Below are 24,886 nucleotides of genomic sequence, written 5' to 3' on the forward strand. Positions count from 1 at the left end.
CTGTATGCTCCCAACAAGATTGGGGGTCCTGCTTCTAAGCAGACTATTGCGCGCTGGATCAGAGGAACGATTCAGCACGCTCATTCCACGGCAAGATTGCCGATATCGAAGTCGGTAAATGCCCATTCTACTAGAAAGGTGGGCTCATCCTGGGCGGCTGCCCGAGGGGTCTCGGTGCTACAACTTTGCCGAGCAGCTACTTGGTCAGGGGCAAACACGTTTGCAAAGTTTTACAAGTTTGACACCTTGGCCGATGAGGACCTCAAGTTTGGTCAATCGGTGCTGCAGGGTCATCCGCACTCTCCCGCCCGTACTGGAGCTTTGGTATAACCCCATGGTACTGAAGTGGACCCCAGCATCCTCTACGACGTATGAGAAAATAGGATTTTAATACCTACCGGTAAATCCTTTTCTCCTAGTCCGTAGAGGATGCTGGGCACCCGACCCAGTGCGTACTTTACCTGCAGTTAGTTGTTGTTACAGGAGTGTTGTGTTACTATTATTTTCAGCATGTTGCTGCAATTCTTCATGCCTGTTGGCGTGTGTTAAGTTGAATGCAATGTTGTGCGGCATGGTTGAGGTGTGAGTTGGTATGAATCTCACCTTTAGTTTAAAAATAAATCCTTTCCTCGAAATGTCCGTCTCCCTGGGCGCAGTTCCTATACTGAGGTATGGAGGAGGGGCATAGAGGGAGGAGCCAGTTCACACCCTTGAAAAGTCTTAAAGTGCCCATGGCTCCTGCGGAACCGTCTATACCCCATGGTACTGAAGTGGACCGCAGCATCCTCTACGGACTAGGAGAAAAGGATTTACCGGTAGGTATTAAAATCCTATTATTGTTAATACTATTTTACAAGAAAGTTTCAAAGCATTGGACTTCAATGTAGCTAGCAACTTAGGGGGTCATTCCGACCCGTTCGCACGCAGTGGTTTATCGCTGCGGTGCAAACAGGTCCGGAATGCGCATGCTCGGCGGCCGCAGTGCGCACTCGCGATGTTGCCCGGCAACAGGGGTCGCCGGGTTACGTCACGTCTAACCAACGAAGCGGTTGCAGAGCCGACCGCAAAGAGGATTGACAGGAAGAAGGCGTTCCAGGGCGGATCCGGACCGTTGGCTGCCGTTTTCGGGGAGTGGTAAGGAAAACGCAGGCGTGTCCAGGAGAACGGAGGGCAGATGTTTGACGTCAGAGCCGGCTCCAGCATCGCAGGGATCGTCGCACAGGATAAGTAGGTATAGGCCTAGTCTATTTCTGCTTTCATTTTTTTTTTAGCTTAGCAGGGCTGCACAAGCGATCGCAGCCCTGCTAAGCTAAAATACACTCCCCCATAGGCGTGTACTAGTTGATCGCAGCAGCAGTAAAAAGTTGCTGGCTGCGATCAACTCGGAATGACCACCTTAGGGCCTACTTCAGAGATTCTCAAATGCGGTCCTCAAGGCACCTCACCAGTCCAGGTTTTAGGTATATCCAAGCATGGATATACTTAAAACCTGGATCATTGGGGTGCCTTGAGGACTGTGTTTGAGAACCTCTGGTCTACTTCATGTTTGTATGGAACTGCAAATCTTAGCAAGTGCAGCTTGAAAAGATGATAGATGGTCACTGGAGCCATCACACACTCATTCGCAACTGCGTACACATATGCAGACTATACGCAAGAATGAGGAACATTGACTTCTAGTGTAGCCATATGGCTGCGCAGACTGGCCGCGTCATGTTTCCCTACATACATGATCGCAGCTGATACACGCCCCAAAATTGTCTGTGGCACACCTGCATTTTTGCTTCCAGTCTCCATTACCTTGGTCACTTCCTGTCAATCACTCTACAATAAAAATCCCAGTGCGAGCGCGATCACAAAGGTACCTTGACGTATGCGCAGTGTGATCGATGTGCATGTGCAATCTGCAGATAAGTGCTCACTTGCGTGAACATTGGCGATTGCATGTAAACATGAATTAGGCCCTTATTCCATTGCTCCTAGCGTGATATAAGAGTTTACATTGGATATGCATGGAAGGATGTTTGACATCTCCTATCATATAGCCTAGATATTCTAAATTAGGTCAAATACCACGTGTAGCTGTTTAATCACTGACTGACATATTTTTATTATAGTAATTCACAATGGAGCATTTTACATTTTCTTGCCTTGTTATTAATTTTGTAGTACGGGTTGAGTATCCCTTATCCAAAATGTTTGGGACCAGAAGTATTTTGGATATCGGATTTTTCCGTATTTTGGAATAATTGCATACCATAATGAGATATCATGGCGATGGGACCTAAATCTAAGCACAGAATGCATTTATGTTTATATACACCTTATACACACAGCCATTTAATACAATGGCCCTCATTCCGAGTCGTTCGCTCGGTATTTTTCATCGCATCGCAGTGAAATTCCGCTTAGTACGCATGCGCAATATTCGCACTGCGACTGCGCCAAGTAATTTTACAATGGAGATAGTATTTTTACTCACGGCTTTTTCATCGCTCCGGCGATCGTAGTGTGATTGACAGGAAATGGGTGTTACTGGGCGGAAACACTGCGTTTTCGGGGCGTGTGGATAAAAACGCTACCGTTTCCGGAAAAAACGCAGGAGTGGCCGGAGAAACGGGGGAGTGTCTGGGCGAACGCTGGGTGTGTTTATGACGTCAAACCAGGAACGACAAGCACTGAACTGATCGCAGATGCCGAGTAAGTCTGAAGCTACTCTGAAACTGCTAAGTAGTTTGTAATCGCAATATTGCGAATACATCGGTCGAAATTTTAAGAAGCTAAGATACACTCCCAGTAGGCGTAGGCTTAGCCTGAGCAACTCTGCTAAATTCGCCTTGCGAGCGATCAACTCGGAATGAGGGCCAATATTTTTAATAACTTTTGCTATTAAACAGATTTTGTGTACATTAAGCCATCAGAAAACAAAGGTTTCACTATCTCACTCAAAAAATTCTGTATTTTGGAATATTCTGTATATCGGAATATTTGGATATGGGATACTCAACCTGTATTGTGATACGCACATTTGGTTTTCACTTTAGCTGTAGTTGGTAGAACAGGACAAGTTATCATATTCTGCAGATTTGTTTGGGAGGCGATCAGCATTAGCAATAATAGTCAGTCTATAAAATGTTATTTTAAAGTAATCTATATAATAATAATAATAATAATAATAATAATAACAGCATGTTGGCATAGCTGCCTCAGAGCACTGAGGCCATGGGTTTGATTCCAAACGAACCACTGTCTGTGTGACATTTGTATCTTCTCCATGCATTTCTGTAAGTTTCCTTCCAATGTAAAAGAACATATTGCTAGGTCAATTGGTTTATATGCATGTGCACATATACAGATGGAGCCACGCTCATCTTGGCTTCTCTGCTGCGCCTAGGCACACCATGGTTTATTAGCATAAACCCTTCATCTATTGTTCGAAGCTGCAATACAATACAGAGAGAACAATACATCAGGGGATTAAATCATTACAGCAGGGGATTAAGTCCGACTGCTCTGGCTCACTTAATCCTATTAAAGGCCATAATGAAGATGGCTCCATCTCAGTATATACACGGTCAACTCACATTATTATGACCACCTCCTACATTTAATGTCGGCAGCGTGTAGCCCATGAAGTACATCACATGCCGTGTGCTGGCTTGGTGGGTATATAAGGTGTCCCGTAGACAGCCTGCACACATATCACTCATTGCTGTCATGGGTAAAAGGGGCGATTTATCAGAGTTGCAAAAAGGGACAATTATCGGCTTTCGGACCATGGGGGGCAGTATTTCTGTATGTGCTGCACCTGGTGGTTACTCTGGCTATTAGCTGGTGGTCATAATAATGTGACTCGACCATATATATATATATATATATATAGCAGTGGGGGAGAGAAACGGCACTCTCCCCCACTGTTTAAAGAATCAGCATCCACTGTGTATTCTGTCTACTTGACAGAATACACAGCGGTTGCTGATTCTTTAAACAAGCTAGCTGAGCATCGCATTACCCGTCAGATGGACGAAACGCGTTGGTTGTACCTTAAGTGAATTTCCATTTTAAGATAAGCATTTTTCTCTTATCTTAAGCATTCTTACGTTTTTTATTGTTGTTATGTTTCCAGCTGTGATTTTATGTGCTTTCTAGCTATACAGCGGAACAGATGTGGATCCTCATATCCTGGTATCTTTGCATCAACCACACCGGTTACACGATGTAAGACCAGCAAAAGAATTTATTATACAAAACACAATAAAAAAGATAAAAATGTGTAAAAATTCTAGCATTGAGCAGGGGAAATGTGCAGATCTGATGAGGGGACCCTCTGTTTAGAGAGCAAAGTTCCGGTTCTAAGCTCTGGATCGAATTTTTAAATAATTATGGAGTGGGGTCTTACCTTCTCAGAGGAGCACATAGAATCCACCTGCACCAAATCCTCCTGAGTCAACGCGTTTCGACTGAGAACTCTTTTTCAAGGCATTGTGCTCCGCTGAGAAGGTAAGACCCCACTCCATATTTATTTAAAAATCCACTGTGAGTAATGGTACGCATTATTACATGTGATAAAGAAACCGTTATATGCACCTACCCCCTTCTCACTGAGTAAGTGAGGTACGCTGTGGTCAGAAATTATACTCACACTGTTTATACAGAAAACGACTTTTACCTTGATGTGCTTCAACTCTGTCCCACTATTGTGATAAAGAAACTGTTATATGCATTTATTTCCTTCTCACTGAGTAAGTGAGGTACGCTGTGGTCAGATACCATATTCACACTTTTCCATATGAAAAATTGAATGTGCAATATAAAGATACCTTGATGTGCTTCCACTTATTCCTCACTATGTAAGTGAGGTGCGCATATAATTCGCCGCTGTCATCATACAGCTCTCATAACCATAAGATAGCATCAGATATGGTTTTCAGAATTCATCTATGATCTTTAATAAGTTGAAAGGTGTCACCATAAGATTTAATACACACATTACCAATTAAAACATTTCCACACATGTTTTTTTCCTTCATTTTTTCCATGTGTCTCTCAGCATATCCTAATATCCAGAGCAGAAGTCACGTTTGGGAAGAAAGACCCTCAGGAATAGAGATAAGTATACCTCTGGGTCCCTATTTCCATCATTTTCCATCCTCACAGACACAGTAGCGCCATCTTCTTCACAACCATTGCACGTATATCATTCTGGTTTGGGTACCAAGGAGGATCATCTATCAGAGGGGGAGGGCAGAAGAAAAGCGGGAAAAGAAGACAAAACAGAAGAGAAAAAGAATTCGCCCCACTTGGGGGCACAGTTGGACGCCTAACCATGGCGACTTTAAACTAACTAAGGAGGGTGGGTAGTGGCCTAACCACCAACACCCTGAAAAAAAGTAATCTGGAACGTAGCTCTACGATGCTCCAGTCCCGCCCCTCCGGATCACCTTCCCTCCAAGCCAATAGACGCTCGGGGGAATCAACGGGTTGTTACATAAGAATAAAATTGAAGGCAACCGTAGCGGGTGGGAAAAGGACCCAAAACACACATTGAAAAACACAAAACCTCCTGAACGAACATAGAACATAAGGGGTAATTCTGAGTTGATCGCAGCAGGATTTTTGTTAGCAGTTGGGCAAAACCATGTGCACTGCAGGGGAGGCAGATATAACATGTGCAGAGAGAGTTAGATTTGGGTGGGTTATTTTGTTTCTGTGCAGGGTAAATACTGTCTGCTTTATTTTTACACTGCAATTTAGATTGCAGGTTGACCACAACACACCCAAATCTAACTCTCTCTGCACATGTTATATCTGCCAATTACACACCTAGTTATAAAACAGAAGGAGATCTCGTGATAAACATAACTGTATCCATAGAGCTACTGATGATATATGACATACATGAGAACAGTGCAAACATGAGATGTAAATTATACTCAGGTATCCGCCACCGACTAGGCCCAGTCCCGCTGAAGACCATGGTCAGGAGATGCTTGTGGGGAGAAGTTTGCAACGTTCCATTTTGCGAGGATCTTTTTACCTTCCTCAACATTCGTAATTGCCACAGTGGAACCCTCTCGAGCAATCAGCAATTTTGTAGGGAAGCCCCATCTGTATAGGATATTCTCCTTACGCAAAATGGAGGTGATGGGGTGTAGAGAACGCCGTTTTGCCAACAAGTCACGGGACAGGTCACCAAACAGCTGAAGTGAACCAAGGGACTTTGCAGACTCTTCCGAGGGTCTGGCAGCTTTTAAAAGAGCGTCCTTCACGTGGAAGTAGTGCATCCTCATGAGTACATTACGGGAAGCTCCATCTGGAGCATTCCTGGCAGCTTCAGATTATTATGCCTCGATCTGTCCTCCAAATCGGAGATTTTATCTCTAAGAGCCGAGACTTCGGTCTGGAGCAACTCGTGTGAGGATAAAAGATCGTTATGGGAGGCTACCACCTCACCCATTTTTGTTTCCAAACTGTCAGTGCGGCCCCCAATCTCATCTATAGATTTCTGGCAGTCTCTCATGGTAGCTCTAAATTCCGCAGCCACTTCGTCCTTAAACTGCATCAGTAAACTTTTCATCACGCCCACTGTGAGTGAATCAGTGTCCTCAAGGGAGCTAAGCAGGTCTGCCAGCTACCATAGGAGGGGGCGTTTTCACGGATGGCGAGGGTACCTGGCTGGATTCTTTAGAGACTTTATTTTTCTCTTCCTTGGACTTAGTGGCAAGGGGGGACGGTCTAAAAAATGCCACCTGAGATACCGCCTCTCACCTTTATTGCGTTTGGGAGGCATAGCGAAGATTATTGTGAAAGGCGAAGAGAGTGTATATGCGAGCAGAGGTGTATAATATATCAATCAGAGAGAGTTCCACGTGGAAGGCGATTCGTCATATTATGTCATAAAAGCAACGGGTGAGGCAGGGATGCGGTGCTGCAATTACATAATTATCGTGCACAGGCGGCATTGTAGAGGAGACCCAGCAATATATAATAAATTTAAAAAAAGGAAAAAGGAGCAAGCTCTCAGCATATATGCAGTCAGCCAACTGCTTAAACTTTTAACAGAAGGGGACAGCAATAGAGCCCTATGTTGACATTCCCAAAGGGCTAAATAACAGGGAGCCTACTGTGAGCTGTTATGAGATGTCACTATTGTGTACTCTGTGAAATGCAGGCAGGAGGGAGAGAGGGCACTGAGTAGGAAATGCCTGTTGTAGAGGGACACACAGGCTGTTGTGCCCAACAAGCTGCCCTCTTCCAAGATGGCCACCAGGCAACTTCCAGGCTCCCCGGGCCGTGGGCCTACCTGACAGGCTCCTGTCTGGTGAGAGAGCCGAGCCAGCCGCGGAGAGAGCAGCAGGCAGTTCGGCGGCTGCCAAGGCTCTGAGGTGCAAGAGAAGCGGCGGTCAGCCGCGTACAGCCGGCCTGTGGCGCACGCCGGCACGGGCTCGAAATCGAGGTCCCGGCCTAAGGGATCCGGCCAGGCCGCAGTCCGCGGGAGCTCGGAAGGGGGCTCCCCGACTCTGCAGCCTATGTCCGTTTCCCCAAGGGGGTGCAGCAAGGTCCGGGGCGGCAAAAGAGGCAAGTAAAGGGCCAGAAAGGGATGGGTACAGATAAGTTATACCCCCGAAAAGCTGGAGCTCCAGACAAACGTGGCCGGTCTCCTCATCAGCCAGGCCACGCCCCCCCAGAAATTGTCATTTTTTTTTTTTATGTTTGAATCAGAGCAAGAACATATATTTAAAACTTATCCAAAACAATTTTTATTAAAAGAAAAAAAAAGAAAAAAATGTCAAACATCGGAAAACATTGTGACCATCATCATCGGAACATCGCGACCACTGCAAATTTTATTTCCTCAGCAGCTGCTAACTGAGCATCTGCCAGACTGAGGGAGGGTTAACTTACATTTTCCAGGTGGTTGCTCCTCTGTGTTGTTGCCAGGTGGGGGGTCCTGCCATGCTGACCGATCAGCAGTGATCAGCATCAGGCAGACACCGAGGGAGGGTGTAGGGATGCAGAGGGGCCCGGAGGTCACTCTGTGATAGGCGGCTGCTTCCAGCAGCAAGCCACTTTGTGTTTCTGTCAGGTCACATTGTTTGCGACCAGGTCAGATAACGCATTGCCTGGTGTGTTCGCAAATAATGTGACAACGCCAGGCAAGTAGTTAAAAGTATCAAATTAGTGATTTTTACTTTTTTTTTTTTTATTAATGGTATATAGAGGCAACAAGTCAGTTTCAGCAAATGAAAGTCCTTACAGTACTTTGGGTGTTTGGTGAGAAAATGCAATGCAAGTTTGGAATTGAATTGCAAATGTAGCACCCAACTCGCTCCTTATTGAATTGCCCCTGATAAACATTAAGGACTGATTTCTGAGTTTGGAACAAAGCAAAAGAGCAAGTAACCTTAGGTGGGGCAGATTTAAAATGTGCAGAGAGATTTACTGTAAATAGACAGGGTTGTGTCCAAACACAAATCTAAATTGTAGAAAACGATAAATAAAATAAAGCTGTCCAGTATTTATGGGCTACATTTGAAAGCAGCCAAAATGTATACAATAAGTAAACTGAGAATATACCAATTTTGTTGTGTTATATGCTATGGGGCATTTTTATTACACCATTTCTTTTTTTTTTTTTTGGGGGGGGGGGGGGGGGGGGCAGAAAATACCCCCAAAGCACTGTAAAATGTAAGTATCCTCTGACTGCATTACAGGGGTCCTGCAGCAAATATCAAAGAGCTCAGAGAGCCTTGGCCTGTTGCAGTGACAAGTGTGAATGGGGCGGGCATAGAGTGGGCGGAGCCGATGCAACTCACGCTACAGTGATCCTGTCAGCCAGTGTCAGACAGACTCTAATGCCATAGAGGCAGTTTGCGCCACTGCCACTCAACACAACTTCATGTCTACATGTTGCTCCTCTCCCTGACCCCTGCATAATTGCTGGTCGCCACACAGTGAACAGCGCCACCGGGTTGGGCTTGCCCCATTAATGGACATATATAAGTATATAAGATATGGAAGTATGAAAGAGTTGGAGAGATTTCTGTCGCTAGTGTAACTTATACAGTGTTGATGAAAATAAGATTTTACTCACCGGTAAATCTATTTCTCGTAGTCCGTAGTGGATGCTGGGACTCCGTAAGGACCATGGGGAATAGCGGCTCCGCAGGAGACTGGGCACAACTAAAGAAAGCTTTAGGACTACCTGGTGTGCACTGGCTCCCCCCTCTATGACCCTCCTCCAGACCTCAGTTAGGATACTGTGCCCGGAAGAGCTGACACAATAAGGAAGGATTTTGAATCCCGGGTAAGACTCATACCAGCCACACCAATCACACCATATAACTCGTGATACTATACCCAGTTAACAGTATGAAATATAACTGAGCCTCTCAACAGATGGCTCAACAATAACCCTTTAGTTAAACAATAACTATATACAAGTATTGCAGACAATCCGCACTTGGGATGGGCGCCCAGCATCCACTACGGACTACGAGAAATAGATTTACCGGTGAGTAAAATCTTATTTTCTCTGACGTCCTAAGTGGATGCTGGGACTCCGTAAGGACCATGGGGATTATACCAAAGCTCCCAAACGGGCGGGAGAGTGCGGATGACTCTGCAGCACCGAATGAGCAAACTCTAGGTCCTCCTCAGCCAGGGTATCAAACTTGTAGACTCTTGCAAAAGTGTTTGAACCCGACCAAGTAACAGCTCGGCAAAGATGTAAAGCCGAGACCCTTCGGGCAGCCGCCCAAGAAGAGCCCCTTTCCTCGTGGAATGGGCTTTTACAGATTTAGGGTGCGGCAGTCCAGCCGCAGAATGTGCAAGTTGAATCGCCACAGATCCAGCGAGCAATAGTCTGCTTAGAAGCAGGAGCACCCAGCTTGTTGGGTGCATACAGGATAAATAGCGAGTCAGTTTTCCTGACTCCAGCCGTCCTGGAAACATATATTTTCAGGGCCCTGACTACGTCCAGTAACTTGGAGTCCTCCAAGTCCCAAGTAGCCGCAGGCACCACAATAGGTTGGTTCACATGAAAAGCTGATACCACCTTAGGAAGGAATTGGGAACGAGTCCTCAATTCCGCCCTATCCATATAAAAAAATTAGATAAGGGCTTTTGCATGACAAAGCCGCCAATTCTGACACACGCCTGGCCGACGCCAAGGCCAACAGCATGACCACTTTCCACGTGAGGTATTTTAGCTCCACGGATTTAAGTGGCTCAACCCAATGCGACTTCAGGAAATCCAACACCACGTTGAGATCCCACGGTGCCACTGGAGGCACAAACGGGGGCTGACTATGCAGCACTCCCTTAACAAAAGTCTGAACTTCAGGCAGTGAAGCCAGTTCTATTTTTGAAGAAAATCGATAGAGCCGAAATCTGGACCTTAATGGAACCCAATTTTAGGCCCATAGTCACCTCTGACTGTAGGAAGTGCAGAAATCGACCTAGCTGAAATTCCTCCGTTGGGGCCTTCCTGGCCTCACAGCACACAACATATTTCCGCCATATGCGGTGATAATGGTTTGCGGTCACTTCTTTCCTAGCTTTAATTAGCGTAGGGATAACTTCCTCCGAAATGTCCTTTTCCTTCAGGATCCGGCGTTCAACCGCCATGCCGTCAAACGCAGCCGCGGTACGTCTTGGAACAGACAGGCCCCCTGCTGCAGCAGGTCCTGTCTGAGCGGCAGAGGCCATGGGTCCTCTGAGATCATTTCTTGGAGTTCTGGGTTCCAAGCTCTTCTTGGCCAATCCGGAACAGTGAGTATAGTTCTTACTCCTCTCCTTCTTATTATTCTCATTACCCTGGGTATGAGAGGCAGAGAAGGGAACACATACACCGACTGGTACACCCACGGTGTTACCAGAGCGTCCACAGCAATCGCCTGAGGGTCCCTTGACCTGGCGCAATATCTTTTTAGCTTTTTGTTGAGGTGGGACGCCATCATGTCCACCTGTGGCCTTTCCCAACGGTGTACAATCATTTGGAAGACTTCTGGATGAAGTCCCCGGGTGGAGGTCGTGTCTGCTGAGAAAGTCTGCTTCCCAGTTGTCCACTCCGGGAATGAACACTGCTGACAGTGCTAACACATGATTTTCCGCCCATCGGAGAATCCTTGTGGCTTCTGCCATCGCCATCCTGCTTCTTGTGCCGCCCTGTCGGTTTACATGAGCGACCGCCGTGATGTTGTCTGACTGGATCAGCACCGGCCGGTGTTGAAGCAGGGGTCTAGCCTGACTTAGGGCATTGTAAATGGCCCTTAGTTCCAGAATATTTACGTGTAGGGAAGTCTCCTGACTTGTCCATAGTCCTTGGAAGTTTCTTCCCTGTGTGACTGCCCCCCAGCCTCGAAGGCTGGCATCCGTGGTCACCAGGACCCAGTCCTGTATGCCGAATCTGCGGCCCTCTAGAAGATGAGCACTCTGCAGCCACCACAACAGCGACACCCTGGCCCTTGGAGACAGGGTTATCCGCCGATGCATCTGAAGATGCGACCCGGACCACTTGTCCAACAGATCCCACTGGAAGATCCTTGCATGGAACCTGCCGAATGGAATTTCTTCGTAAGAAGCTACCATCTTTCCCAGGGCTCGCGTGCATTGATGCACCGACACCTGTATTTGTATTAGGAGGTCTCTGTTTAGAGACGACATCTCCTTGGACTTCTCCTCCGGGAGAAACCCTTTTTTCTTGTTCTGTGTCCAGAACCATACCCAGGAACAGTAGACGCGTCGTAGGAACCAGCTGCGACTTTGGAATATTCAGAATCCAGCCGTGCTGTTGTAGCACTTCCCGAGATAGTGCTACTCCGACGAACAACTGCTCCCTGGACCTCGTCTTTATAAGGAGATCGTTCAAGTACAGGATAATTATTTCGGCCATTACCTTGGTAAATACCCTCGGTGCCGGGGACAAACCAACGGCAACGTCTGGAATTGGTAATGACAATCCTGTACCACAATTTTGAGGTACTCCTGGCGAGGAGGGTAAATAGGGACATGCAGGTAAGCATCCTTGATGTCCAGTGATACCATGAAATTCCCTTCGTCCAGGCTTACAATAATCGCCCTGAGCGATTCCATTTTGAACTTGAACCTTCGTATATAAGTGTTCAAGGATTTCAATTTTAGAATGGGTCCCACCGAACCGTCTGGTTTCGGTACCACAAACATTTTGGAATAGTAACCCCGGCCTTGTTGAAGGAGGGGTACCTTGATTTCACCTGCTGGAAGTACAGCTTGTGAATTGCCGCCAGTACTACCTCCCTTTCTCTGAGGGCAGCAGGCAAGGCTGATGTGAGGTAACGGCGAGGGGGAGTCGCCTCGAACTCCAGCTTGTATCCTTGTGATACTACTTGCAGAACCTAGGGATCCACCTGTGGGCAAGCCCACTGGTCCCTGAAGTTCCCGAGACGCGCCCCCACCGCACCTGTCTCCACCTGTGGAGCCCCAGCGTCATGCGGTGGACTCAGAGGAAGCGGGGGAAGATTTTTGATCCTGGGAACTGGCTGTCTGGTGCAGCTTTTTCCTTCTTCCCTTGTCTCTGTGCAGAAAGGAAGCGCCTTTGACCCGCTTGCTTTTCTGAAGCCGAAAGGACTGTACCTGAAAATACGGTGCTTTCTTAGGCTGTGAGGAAACCTGAGGTAAAAAAATTTCTTCCCAGCTGTTGCTGTGGATACGAGGTCCCAGAGACCATCCCCAAACAATTCCTCACCCTTATAAGGCAGAATCTCCATGTGCCTTTTAAAGTCAGCATCACCTGTCCACTGCCGGGTCTCTAATACCCTCCTGGCAGAATGGACATTGCATTAATTCTGGATGCCAGCCGGCAAATATCCCTCTGTGCATCCCTCATATATAAGACGACGTCTTTAATATGCTCTATGTTAGCAAAATATTATCCCTGTCTAGGGTATTAACATTATCTGACAGGGTATCAGACCACGCTGCAGCAGCACTATTCATGCTGAGGCAATTGCAGGTCTCAGTATAGTACCTGAGTGTGTATATACAGACTTCAGGATAGCCTCCTGCTTTTTATCAGCAGGCTCCTTCAAAGTGGCCGTATCCTAAGACGGCAGTGCCACCTTTTTTGACAAACGTGTGAGCGCCTTATCCACCCTAGGGGATATCTCCCAACGTGACCTAACCTCTGGCGGGAAAGGGTACGCCATCAGTAACTTTTTAGAAATTACCAGTTTCTTATCGGGGAAACCCATGCTTCTTTACACACTTCATTCACTCATCTGATGGGGGAACAAAACACTGGCTGCTTTTTCTCCCCAAACATAAAACCCCTTTTATGTGGTACTTGGGTTAATGTCAGAAATGTGTAACACATTTTTCATTGCCGAGATCATGCAACGGATGTTCCTAGTGGATTGTGTATATGTCTCAACCTCGTCGACACTGGAGTCAGACTCCATGTCGACATCTGTGTCTGCCATCTGAGGTAACGGGGCGTTTTTTGAGCCCCTGATGGCCTTTGAGACGCATGGGCAGGCGCGGGCTGAGAAGCCGGCTGTCCCACAGCTGTTACGTCATCCAGCCTTTTATGTTAGGAGTTGACATTGTCGGTTAATACCTTCCACCTATCCATCCACTCTGGTGTCGGCCCCACAGGGGGCGACATCCCATTTATCGGCCTCTGCTCCGCCTCCACGTAACCTTCCTCATCCAACATGTCGACACAGCCGTACCGGCACACCGCACACACACAGGGAATGCTCTGACTGAGGACAGGACCCCACAAAGTCCTTTGGGGAGACAGAGAGAGAGTATGCCAGCACACACCAGAGCGCTATATAATGCAGGGATTAACACTATAACTGAGTGATTTTTCCCCCAATAGCTGCTTGTATACACATATTGCGCCTAAATTTAGTGCCCCCCCTCTCTTTTTAACCCTTTGAGCCTGAAAACTACAGGGGAGAGCCTGGGGAGCTGTCTTCCAGCTGCACTGTGAAGAAAAAATGGCGCCAGTGTGCTGAGGGAGATAGCCCCGCCCCTTTTTCGGCTGACTTTTCTCCCGCTTTTTTCATGGATTCTGGCAGGGGTAATTTATCACATATATAGCCCTGGGACTATATATTGTGATGATTTGCCAGCCAAGGTGTTTATATTGCTGCTCAGGGCGCGCCCCCCCCCCAGCGCCCTGCACCCATCAGTGACCGGAGTGTGAGGTGTGCATGAGGAGCAATGGCGCACAGCTGCAGTGCTGTGCGCTACCTTGTTGAAGACCGAGGTCTTCTGCCGCCGATTTTCCGGACCACTTCTTGCTTCTGGCTCTGTAAGGGGGACGGCAGGGCGGCTCCGGGACCGAACGATCGAGGTCGGGTCCTGTGTTCGATCCCTCTGGAGCTAATGGTGTCCAGTAGCCTAAGAAGCCCAAACTATCTCCAGTCAGGTAGGTACCTTCCATGGACAGATGTGCAGAAGTTAAAGGCTAAAGCTTTGACTGTTCCCAGGATGCACTGCATCGCCTCCTCTATAGACCCGCCTCCAAGCACTGGAGCTCAGTTTGTAAGTTGGCAGCTAACAGGTGGGGCTGCGCTAGGCAGCCCTAATAAGAGCTTTTTAAGAAGAAAGAAGACTTCAAGGGCCGCAGCACAGGCACTAGATGCTGTGCATGTTATGCTGACATTCTGTGCGGCGGCTCCATCACTTCCCCCAGCGGCGCTGCATACTCCCGCGTCCTGGTTGCCCGGGTACTTGCAGCGGAGGCGCTCCGGTCATCAGGCACACATCACCACTGCTGCTCTCCTGGATCGCGTGGCCGCACTTCAGGGATGAGGTAAGAGGGTCCCCCAGATGGGACCTGCCAAAATCGCGATCTGGTCGCGGTCCCTGAAGACGGACCGCGCCACTGGCGTGGACACTGTGGCCATGCAGGGACCCCACTATATCCACCAGGGCAGGGAGCACAGGTCGGATTTACTAAAAATCTGTTTATTATAGGCTCCATAATACCCGGTGGTGAAGTCCAGCAGAGGGGATAAGGCGCTGACCTGTAGCCCCTCCCCCAGCTCCAGGCGCCATCTACAGCAGGTCTTCCCGCCCTGGAGCTGCATCTCTCTCCCTCACTCCCTGCCAGAGTTTGGGCACCATTTCACAGAGCGGCGCTGATCCTGGGACTGCTGGGCGCTGTCTCCTCTGTAAAGCCGGTTGTCTCATCAGCGCTGTGCATTTACAGGACACTTAAGTATTCTGCATGTCGTTTAGACAGCGTTAGTTAAGAACAAGTGTACTGCTATATGAATATTTAGTACAAGTATTCTGTGATATACATCCAGTGTTTACTGTGCATTGTTATATCTGTATACATACATTTCTATATGTAGTATTACTGGTCCAGTGCAGTTTTATTGGTTATATGTAATAATTGCTGCATTGTACCTGTGACTGTGTGTGCCTATAGCTGCTGTGTGGATTCTATTCTGTGTATCACACATATTGCTATCACTATATTCTGTGCCCTGGGGGTCTAAGTGCGTCAGGATCTCTTATACCATATAGTGTTCCACAGGATATACTGTTTTGTATTTTTCACTGTGTGTTTCAGTCACCTCATACCACTTAAATCCTCTTTTTGTGCTCTGCAGTTGCGGTCACATATCTTAGGGTTTTTTTTTTGTCAGGTATTGTGTTTTTCTGACTATATTGTACTGATACGCCCTAAGGCTACATTCCCAATAATGTCTGCTACACAGGGCGGGAAGTCCGCAGATGCTCCTACATCATGCAGTGCTGGCGCCACAGATTTACCTGAGGAAATTATTTCCGCTAAGTGTTCAGGTATTGGGTGTTCTGCACCCCCTAGTCATCCCGCAGCACCTGTAGCAGATCCACCTTGGGCTGCATTTTCAAGTATGCTGACTACGCTTGTAACAAGACTTATGCCCCCTGTGGGACCTCCTGTGCCATTACTGCCACATATTGTCCCTGCAGTTAATCCACCATGGGCAGATACTCTGTCAACCCAGTTACAGCAATTAAATCAGTCCTTAGTTAAACAAAAACCTAACCCTCGCTCTACTGGGACCAAAGGGTCAACTAAGCGGGCCATTTCTTCCTCACAATCCACTAATATTTCGGATGATTCTTCTGATTCGGATGGGGAATATACTGATCTATCAGATGCTGATACTGCTGCTTCTGATGAAGATTCTTCAACACAGGTTGATGTTTCTGTCCTAGTGGAGGCTATCAAGCTGATTCTTTAGATTGATGATGAGACTGACCCTCCTGATACGTCTAAGAAACCTGATAAATTCAAACGTCAGAAGGTTGCTAAATTAGTCTTACCACATTCTGACCATTTAATTGACATACGTCAGGAATCCTGGTCTTCTCCAGGAAAGAAGTTTTCCCTGTCTAAAAAGTACTAGCTCGTTACCCTATCTCTCCGGAATTGAGTAACAAGTGGGAAACCCCGCCACTAGTGGTCTCACATGTAGCCCGTTTTGTGGTGCCATTTACTCACAAGTCTATTTACACTCTTACAGGTGCTGTACATAGACCCACTATGGCAGCCTCTTGGGCTGCAAAAGGCATTAAAGCATGGGTTCAAGCAACTGAGGAAGAGCTACCTTTCTGACACTGCCAGACAATATCTGTCCTATATTACTACAGCCTCCCCTGTATATTCAGGAGACGGCCTCTGATGCAGGCGTTATGGCGGCCAAAGCATCTACTATGTCTATCCTGGCTCACCGGATTCTGTGGTTACGGTCCTGGTCGGTGGACCTGGACTCTAAGAAGACCTTGGAGATACTCCCTTTTAAGGGATATATACTATTTGGAGATGATCTGAACAAGATTGTGACCCACTTGGCGTTAGCCAAGACTGCGTTTCTCCCATGTACTAATCCTTCGGTTACGAAGGCTAAGAGTACTACTTTTCATTCCTTTTGACCTCCAGGTAAAGCAAAGGGTCAGGCGTATCTGAGACAGGCTCGCACTTCCAAGTCCTTTAAGCCCAAACCTAAACGTTCTTGGGCCGCCCGTCAGCCTGCTTCCAAAACGGACAAGCCTGCTGCATGACGGGGCGGGCCTCCCCCAGGAGGACCCCAGGGTGGGAGGCCGACTTTTGCAGTTTGCACAGGTATGGTTAAAGACCACTTCGGACGCCTGGGTGCAGGAAGCGGTCTCTCACGGATATGCGATCTCTTTCAAGAGACATTCCCCTCGCCAGTTTTGCTCAATGGTTATCCCTTTGGATCCGTTAAAAGCACAACAAATTTGTGAGAGTGTCCAAATTCCGTATGGAAACTCTGCACTGTATTGTACTGGCTTTGGAACCCAAGAACTATATGGTATCCCTAGATATACAGGATGCTTACCTATACATACCTATTGCCATGTCGCATCAGCAATATCTACGGTTTGCTACTGACAACCTTCATTATCAGTTCCAAGACTTGCCTTTCGGACTGACCATGGCTCCTCGTATCTTCACCAAGGGCATGGCAGTCATGACGGCCCTTCTCCGCTGTCAGGGTATCAGGATCCTGCCGTATCTGAATGACTTGTTGATCCTGGCGAACTCCCCAGAGGTTCTCCTCCATCATCTGGAACTTACGGTCCAATTCCTACAAGCCCACGGGTGGCTCATCAACTGGAAGAATTCCTCACTAGTTCCTGCTCAGAGCATGGTGCACCTGGGGACATTACTGGACACACACAACCAACATTTGTTCTTGTCTCCAGAGAAGGTCCTGAAACTTCAGGACAGAATCAGATGCTTCCTCTCTCGCCAAAGAGTGTCGATACACCCGGCGATGCAAGTACTAGGCCTCATGGTGTCGCCTTTCGACATGGTAGAGTACGCTCCATTTCATCAAATGATCTCCTTGAACGTCCTGCCTGGGCGGGGGGGTGGGGGGGGGGGGGGTGGTTAGGTTTAAGATACAGAAGGGGAATTAGGGTTAGGCTGCAGCGCCGGGAGCAGAGCTGGCCATAGGCATAGGCAAACTAGGCAATTGCCTAGGGCATTTGATATGCCTAGGGGCATCATCAGCTTCTGCTGATTAAAATAATATGCGGCTTGCCTATATTCTGTATGTAGCATTTCATATGCAGATACAGCCACAGTCTCACACAGTATATAGGCATGCTGCATATCAGTTTAATCAGCAGAAGCTGCTTGTGCATCCTAGCCACATAGCAATGCAAATAAGATGCATTTTCATTAAAAAAAGGTGCCCGATGTTAGCATTGATGCAAGATTTGTGAGGACACATCTGTATCCAAGCAGAGGCAGAGGTCACAGTGTTAGTGGAAGTGTGAGTGCTGTGTGCATGTGAGTGGGTTGGTTGTGCAGTAGTGTTCAGAATATGTGTAAGGAGCATTATGTGTGTTATGTAAAAATGCATTAATAATGTGCAACATATGTGTAAAGGGCCACTATGTGTGTCATTATGTGTATAAGGGCATTAATAATGTGCGGCATATGTGTAACAGGGTACTACTGTATGTGTGTCATTATGTGTATAGGGGCACTAATAATGTGCAGCAAATGTGTAGGGGGCACTATGCGTGTCATTATGTGTATAAGGGCATTAATAATGTGCGGCATATGTGTAAGGGACATTATGTGTAAAGGGCATTAATAAAGGTTGTCATAATGTGTAAGGTGCATTATGTTTATAAGGACATTAATGTGTCTCATGTGTAAGGGGCATTACTGTGTGGAATTGTGTATAAATGCATTACTAATGTGTGGCATTATGTGTATAAGGTGCTCTACTATGTGGCGTTGCATATAGAAAGGGCACTACTGTGTCATCTAATGTGAATAATGAGCAATAAGGTGTGATGTAATGTGAATAAGGGGCTCTACTGTGAGGAGTAACGTTTATAAGGTAAAGTGATACTACTGTGGGATGTAATATGAATTATGGACACTACTGTGTGGTGTAATTGGAATTGGGGTTACTATTGTGTGGCCATGCCCCTTCCCAGCAAGAAGATGCCCCTTTTTGGGCTGTGCGTCAAATGTGCGAACTGTTCCTATTTAAAATATAGGGGGTACAAGGACTGCTATGGGTGAGGGGTAATGGTGCTGGGAAAGAGGTGCAAGGTCAGAGGCAGAACCAGCGTTGGTGCTAGGGGGCACCAGCCAAAATCTTGCCTAGGGCATCATATTGGTTAGGGCCGGCTCTGGCCGGGAGGGTTAGGGAACAGGGAGGGAAGGTTAGGGTTAGTTACATAGAGGGAGATGTAAGGGTTAGACATCAAGCGGGGAGGGTTAGGTTTAGGGTTAGGTTTAGGCAGCATGGAAGGGAGGGTTAGGGTTAGGCACCAAACAGGGAGGGTTAGGGTTAGGCACCAAGCAGGGAGGGTTAGGGTTAGGCACCACCGGGGACGATTAGGGTTAGTCACTGTAAGGATTGCTCCTCTATTCTTTAACCCTCGATGTGATAGTCTCTTAGACGTCCGTGAGTGTAAACCTTATGCTACAAGTAACATGCAAAACACAAGCAGTAAAGATTCACACTGTTTATTGTTTGTTTAACAAAAGTATATAAAAGAAAGGATTTAGGGCGTGTATGTCCCAAGTCAATAACTAATTGGACAGAACACAAAAGGGGGTTAACATAACATGATTGGCTAGGAACTGCCGCAGCGGAAGGATATACATATATGGGCAAATTTGTACTCAAATAGAAAAGTTATTCACACGGTATAAAAAGATAACAGACAAAGACAGTAGCAAAAATGTGCTGGAACAAACAGTTCTGTAACACAAACAATTCTATGACATGTGAAGCAGAGACGAGCTTTAACCCTTTCATTCCCCTCTTAGAATCATTATTGTTATACTATATGATTCTAACAAAGCTTACGTCTTTCTGCACGCCAGTGGACTAGATACTGGGCGTATGACTCAGGGCCAGGTACCTCAGTTTCAGTAGTATGGGACAGGGCACCATTGTACATTATAGCATTATCGATACCTTTGGAGGTGAGCTTCTTACAGCACGGGATAATACAGTAAACAATAGTGGTAACAAGAATAAGGGTAATAAGTATAACTATACCTATTTGTATAAGGGCTTGTTTCCAGTTTTCAACCCATCCAAAGTATTGGCTCCATGGATTATCAACACCTGAGTTCCTTTTGAGTTCCTTTGATAATGACTCTAGTTTCTGTATGGCTAATGTTATTTTACCGTTAGGACCTGTGTTATCAGGGATATAGGTACAACATCCTTCGGCTTTGTGGATGTAAACGCATGTACCACCTTTTTCTGCTAGCATCATATCCAGAGCCATCCTATTTTGGAAGGTCATATGGGAAGTAGCTTCTAGTTGCTCAGATATTCCCAGAAGGGCCTCTTTGGTATCATTAACAAATCTTTGTTGGTTATAATATATATAGTTAATCCACGCTACATTTTTGTTTACAGTCACTATAGGGAATAAGGATTCAAATCCTGCAGCTACCTCGTCTCTAGCTTTGAACTCATTTGGAACCCCTCTTGGGACCCCTATAGCATCAATGTATACATGGGGGTCAAAACTACCTCCTGGGAGTGTCCTTTTCTTCCGAAGGATAGGGGAATTAGAGGAAGGAGTGGGGTGGTCTTCGGTGATCATTAGAAGTGGCATTATGACTTTGGCCAGGGCACACTCACCATGCCAGGGCGTATCCAATTTGATCCTAAGTTTCATATCCCCGCATATATAGTAGATGTCGCCTAATGATCTAGTTTGATTAACTAGGACAGTTGTCCTTCTTTCTGCGCAATACCCTGGTGGGAAAGGTTTTAAATCCCTTCCTTTGGTGGTGTTGGATACATAACAGGTATAATTCCCGGGGTATATGGTTATGGTACTTCCGGGATTAGGATTTTTTAATAATATAGGATATTCCTTCTTCCACATTTCACACTGACTATCATTATTTTTAGTATCATTGTATAGGCTAAAGAAGCATCCTTCTTGATCTAAAGGAATGTTTAAAGGTACTGTACCTAAGTGGGGCCTAGATTTGCCACATACGTAACAATTGCTCATATTATGTTTTGCAGCATTATACTTCATCCATTCTAGCCAGAAATTAATGTCAGAGAAACCGGTTTCAATGGCTAGGATGTCTTCAAAAGTGGGGTTATTAATGGCTACCATATCCTTAAAGGTAGCAATATGAGGCCTTAAAGGTTTACCTTGGGGAGAGACTCTGGACTGGTATGCTGGATGTTTAAACATATCCCATAAATAAAAGATCTGTCTTGCGCTAAAGTACCCTGTTTTCCACCATATCCCAACTACATAGGTACCATTATCTGCTCTGCTAGGGTGTTGGATGTTTAGTCTAAACCTGTATGCATTCGGGCCTTCATCCATCTTAAAGATAGACAGTCTCTTGAGTAGGGGTACTCCATCAGGTTGACTCCATCTGTTTAAGGCGTCTGATGGTCTGTACCCCCAATCAAGTCCCGTGTTCCACCCCACGGATCCCCAGGAATCACAGTTATATCCCCACCAGGAATCAGTAACACAAATATAAACTGTTTCGGACATCCCTGCTTTCCTTCTTTGCTGTATGAAATGTTTGTTGTCAGCAAGCTTGGGGAACATAAAATAGTCTAGGACATAGGTGGCTACGTGTGTGTTGGAGGAATTATACCACAAGGTGGGAACCCCGTCGGTGTGTGTAATGTCAACTTCACATGTTGTGAGGTGGATGTGGGCCAGTAGGGCTATCAAGGTAGTCCCCAGGGTAAAGATAGGGGGCATTTTCTTCATCCTCCTCTGGTCTTCTGTCTTCGCTAGGTGGGAGGTCAGGGCTGTCCGCCCCTGTTCGTACCTCACTGGAATCACCTGTTTCCTCCTCTAGGTCTGGTCTAGGAATTTTCTTTACTCGGGAAGCATGGATCCAGGTGGGACTCTCTTCTGTCAGGACTGCGGTTCGGGTTACAGCAACGACTTCTGTCTCTGGACCATAGGTGAAGTCTCCCGGAGTCTTGTTCTTTGGGAGTACTTTTACCACGACTCTGTCTCCAACTTTGAAAGGATGTGTTGGTTCCTGTGGGTTCAAAGGATTTTTACAAACAACATCATGTTCAATCTCATCAAGTTTGGTTATGAGGGCCCTGACATACTCTTCCCTTATAAGTTCTAGATCTCCTTCCTGTATTATCAACGGTTTTTTTGCCCATGGGGTGGGAAAAGGCCTACCCATCAATATCTCAAAAGGGGAGTACCCTAGGGTTTTCTGTGGGGTCATCCTAATTTCTGCTAGGATGATAGGGAGGACTTGCTTCCATTTGTGGAAGGTACCTCCTGTGGCCTTCCTTAGTTTGTCTTTGAGGGTCCTATTCATTCTTTCTACGACCCCTGAACTCTGCGGGTGGTACGGGATGTGAAACTTCCATTCTATTTGCAAGGCCTTCACTAGGGCCTGTGTGACTTTGGCTGTAAAGGCTGTGCCTTTGTCGCTATTTATCTGCAATGGGCATCCCCATCTCGGGATGATTTCCTGTGTTAGGATTCTAGCTACTGTCTTAGCATCCTCTGACTTAGTTGGGAATACTTCTGGCCAGCGAGAGAACATATCTACAATGACCAGGGCATATTCTTGTTTGCCTATGCCAGGGATATGGGTAAAATCAATTTGTAAGTGTGTAAAAGGGGTGGTGGGGTATTCAAGATGCTGGTGTTTCGCTTTATTAGGGTTGTTAGGGTTGTTCCTGAGGCAGGTGATGCATCTGCTAACATATTGGTCCACAAGTGTTTTGGCCTCAGTAACATAAAAATCCTTGGTTAGTAGGAGGAGTGTTGTGGCTTTACTATGGTGACCAACACCATGGTAATGGGCAATGAGCAAAGGGGCACTGGACTGGGGTATACAGGGTTTCCCCTCTTTGCAGATTAATCCTGATTTAGGATTTTTCTGCAGAATTGGGTAAGTCCAGTCGGAGAGATCAGTATTAGTCGCAGCAGCTTGAAGTTGAGTGAGCAGATGGACGTTGTCAAGGGAGGGAGGGGCCATGACTGCCATGTGAGAATGGGCAGTAGGCTGTAGGGCCGCTTGTTTAGCAGTAGTGTCTGCAAGGGCGTTGCCAAGGGAGATATTATCCTTGCCGCCAGTATGTGCCTTGCAGTGGATAATGGCAATGTCAGAAGGGAGGGTAATGGCATGTAACAGATCAGAGATGAGCTGCGCATGCGAGATACCCTTACCATCTGCCCCGAGAAAGCCACGGCGTTGCCAAATGACCCCATGGTCATGAACAACGCCGTGGGCGTATCTGGAGTCAGTGTAAATGGTAACAGGCTTGTTCTGGTAGAGCTGACATGCTCTAGTGAGTGCAATGAGTTCTGCAGCTTGCGCGGACTGATAAGGTATTGGTAGGGCTTCCAACACAGTGTCAGGGAGGGTGACAATGGCATAGCCAGCTTGGTATGTATTGTCATTGGGCCTACTACAGGAGCCGTCAACAAAAACTATGTCTGCGCCTGGTATGGGAACGGGAGACATGTCAAGTCTGGGAGAGGTTTCAGCTTCAATGGAAGCAGCACAGTCATGCAGGTCGGGTGGTTCATCCTCGGGACCTTTCAAGCCTAAAAGGGCATATAGAATGGGTGTAGGGCCAGAAGAACTGGCAGTGTACTTGATGGTAAGTGTAGGGTTGCCCAAAAGAAGTACTTCATATCCACTAAGGCGTTGTGCTGACATGTGCTGTGTGTGTAAGCCTTTAAGTATTGCCAGGACATCATGTGTGGTGTGGAGTACTGTGGTGTGGCCTAAAGTGAGGGTAGTGGCCATTTCTGCAACCATTGCACAGGCTGCCAAAGCCCTGAGGCAGGCAGGCATACCTTGCACAGACACTGGCATGACTTTGGAAAAAAATGCCACGGGGCGCAACTTCCCTCCATGAAACTGTGTGAGCACCCCCGCCATGGTTTTACAATTGTCCCTTGCATATAGATGGAAAGGTAGTACATAATTGGGGAGGCCAAGTGCCGGACTTTTCATCAACATACATTTTAAACTTTCATATGCAGTTAACATTTCTTGTGACCATTGTACAGTTTTAGGTTTGTCCTTCAGTGTGGCTTGTCTCAAAATGTTATCATAATAGGAGCAATCAGATATCCACTGTCTGCAGTAATTTACCATACCCAGGAAGGACAGTAGTTCCTTCTGGGTAGTTGGGGTGACCAGGCCCAATACAGACTGTATGCGTTGTGGACTGATTTTCCTCTCTCCCTGAGTGAGCACAAAACCTAAGTAATCAACATGCTTTTTACACCATTGCATTTTTGTTTTGGACACCTTGTGTCCACATTCACAAAGCCAGTTTAGTAATGAAACACCATCCTCTCGGCAGGCCTCCTCAGTTTGACTACAGAGCAGCAGATCATCTGCATACTGTAGCAGGACTGAACCATGGTGAGGTTGCCAGGGCCTCAATGTGGCCTGGAGTACAATGCTATAGACAACGGGTGAGTCAATATAGCCCATGGGTAATCTGCACCAGGTAAGTTGTTTACCCTCAAAAGAAAAGGCAAAAAGTAATTGTGTCTGTGAATCTACAGGTATGCTGAAAAAGGCATTCTTCAAATCAATTACAGAGAAGAACGCAGCATCTGCAGGGATTGCAGAAATGAGTGAGTTTACGTCTGGAACAATTGGTGCAATTGGGACTATTAGCTGATTGATCGCTCTGAGATCCTGTACAAATCTTATACTGCCATCAGCTTTGGCAACAGGGTTCACAGGAGTACAGTATGGTGATACAATATGTCTGAGAATACCCTGTTGTAAGAATTGCTGTATCATGGGGCGGAGACCTTCTATCTTTTCTGGTGAGAGGGGATACTGCTTTTGATAAACAGGTTGTGAGTCGGGTTTGAGATTGGC

Source organism: Pseudophryne corroboree, chromosome 2 (genome assembly GCF_028390025.1).
Source record: "Pseudophryne corroboree isolate aPseCor3 chromosome 2, aPseCor3.hap2, whole genome shotgun sequence".
In the NCBI taxonomy this organism is placed as follows: domain Eukaryota; kingdom Metazoa; phylum Chordata; class Amphibia; order Anura; family Myobatrachidae; genus Pseudophryne; species Pseudophryne corroboree.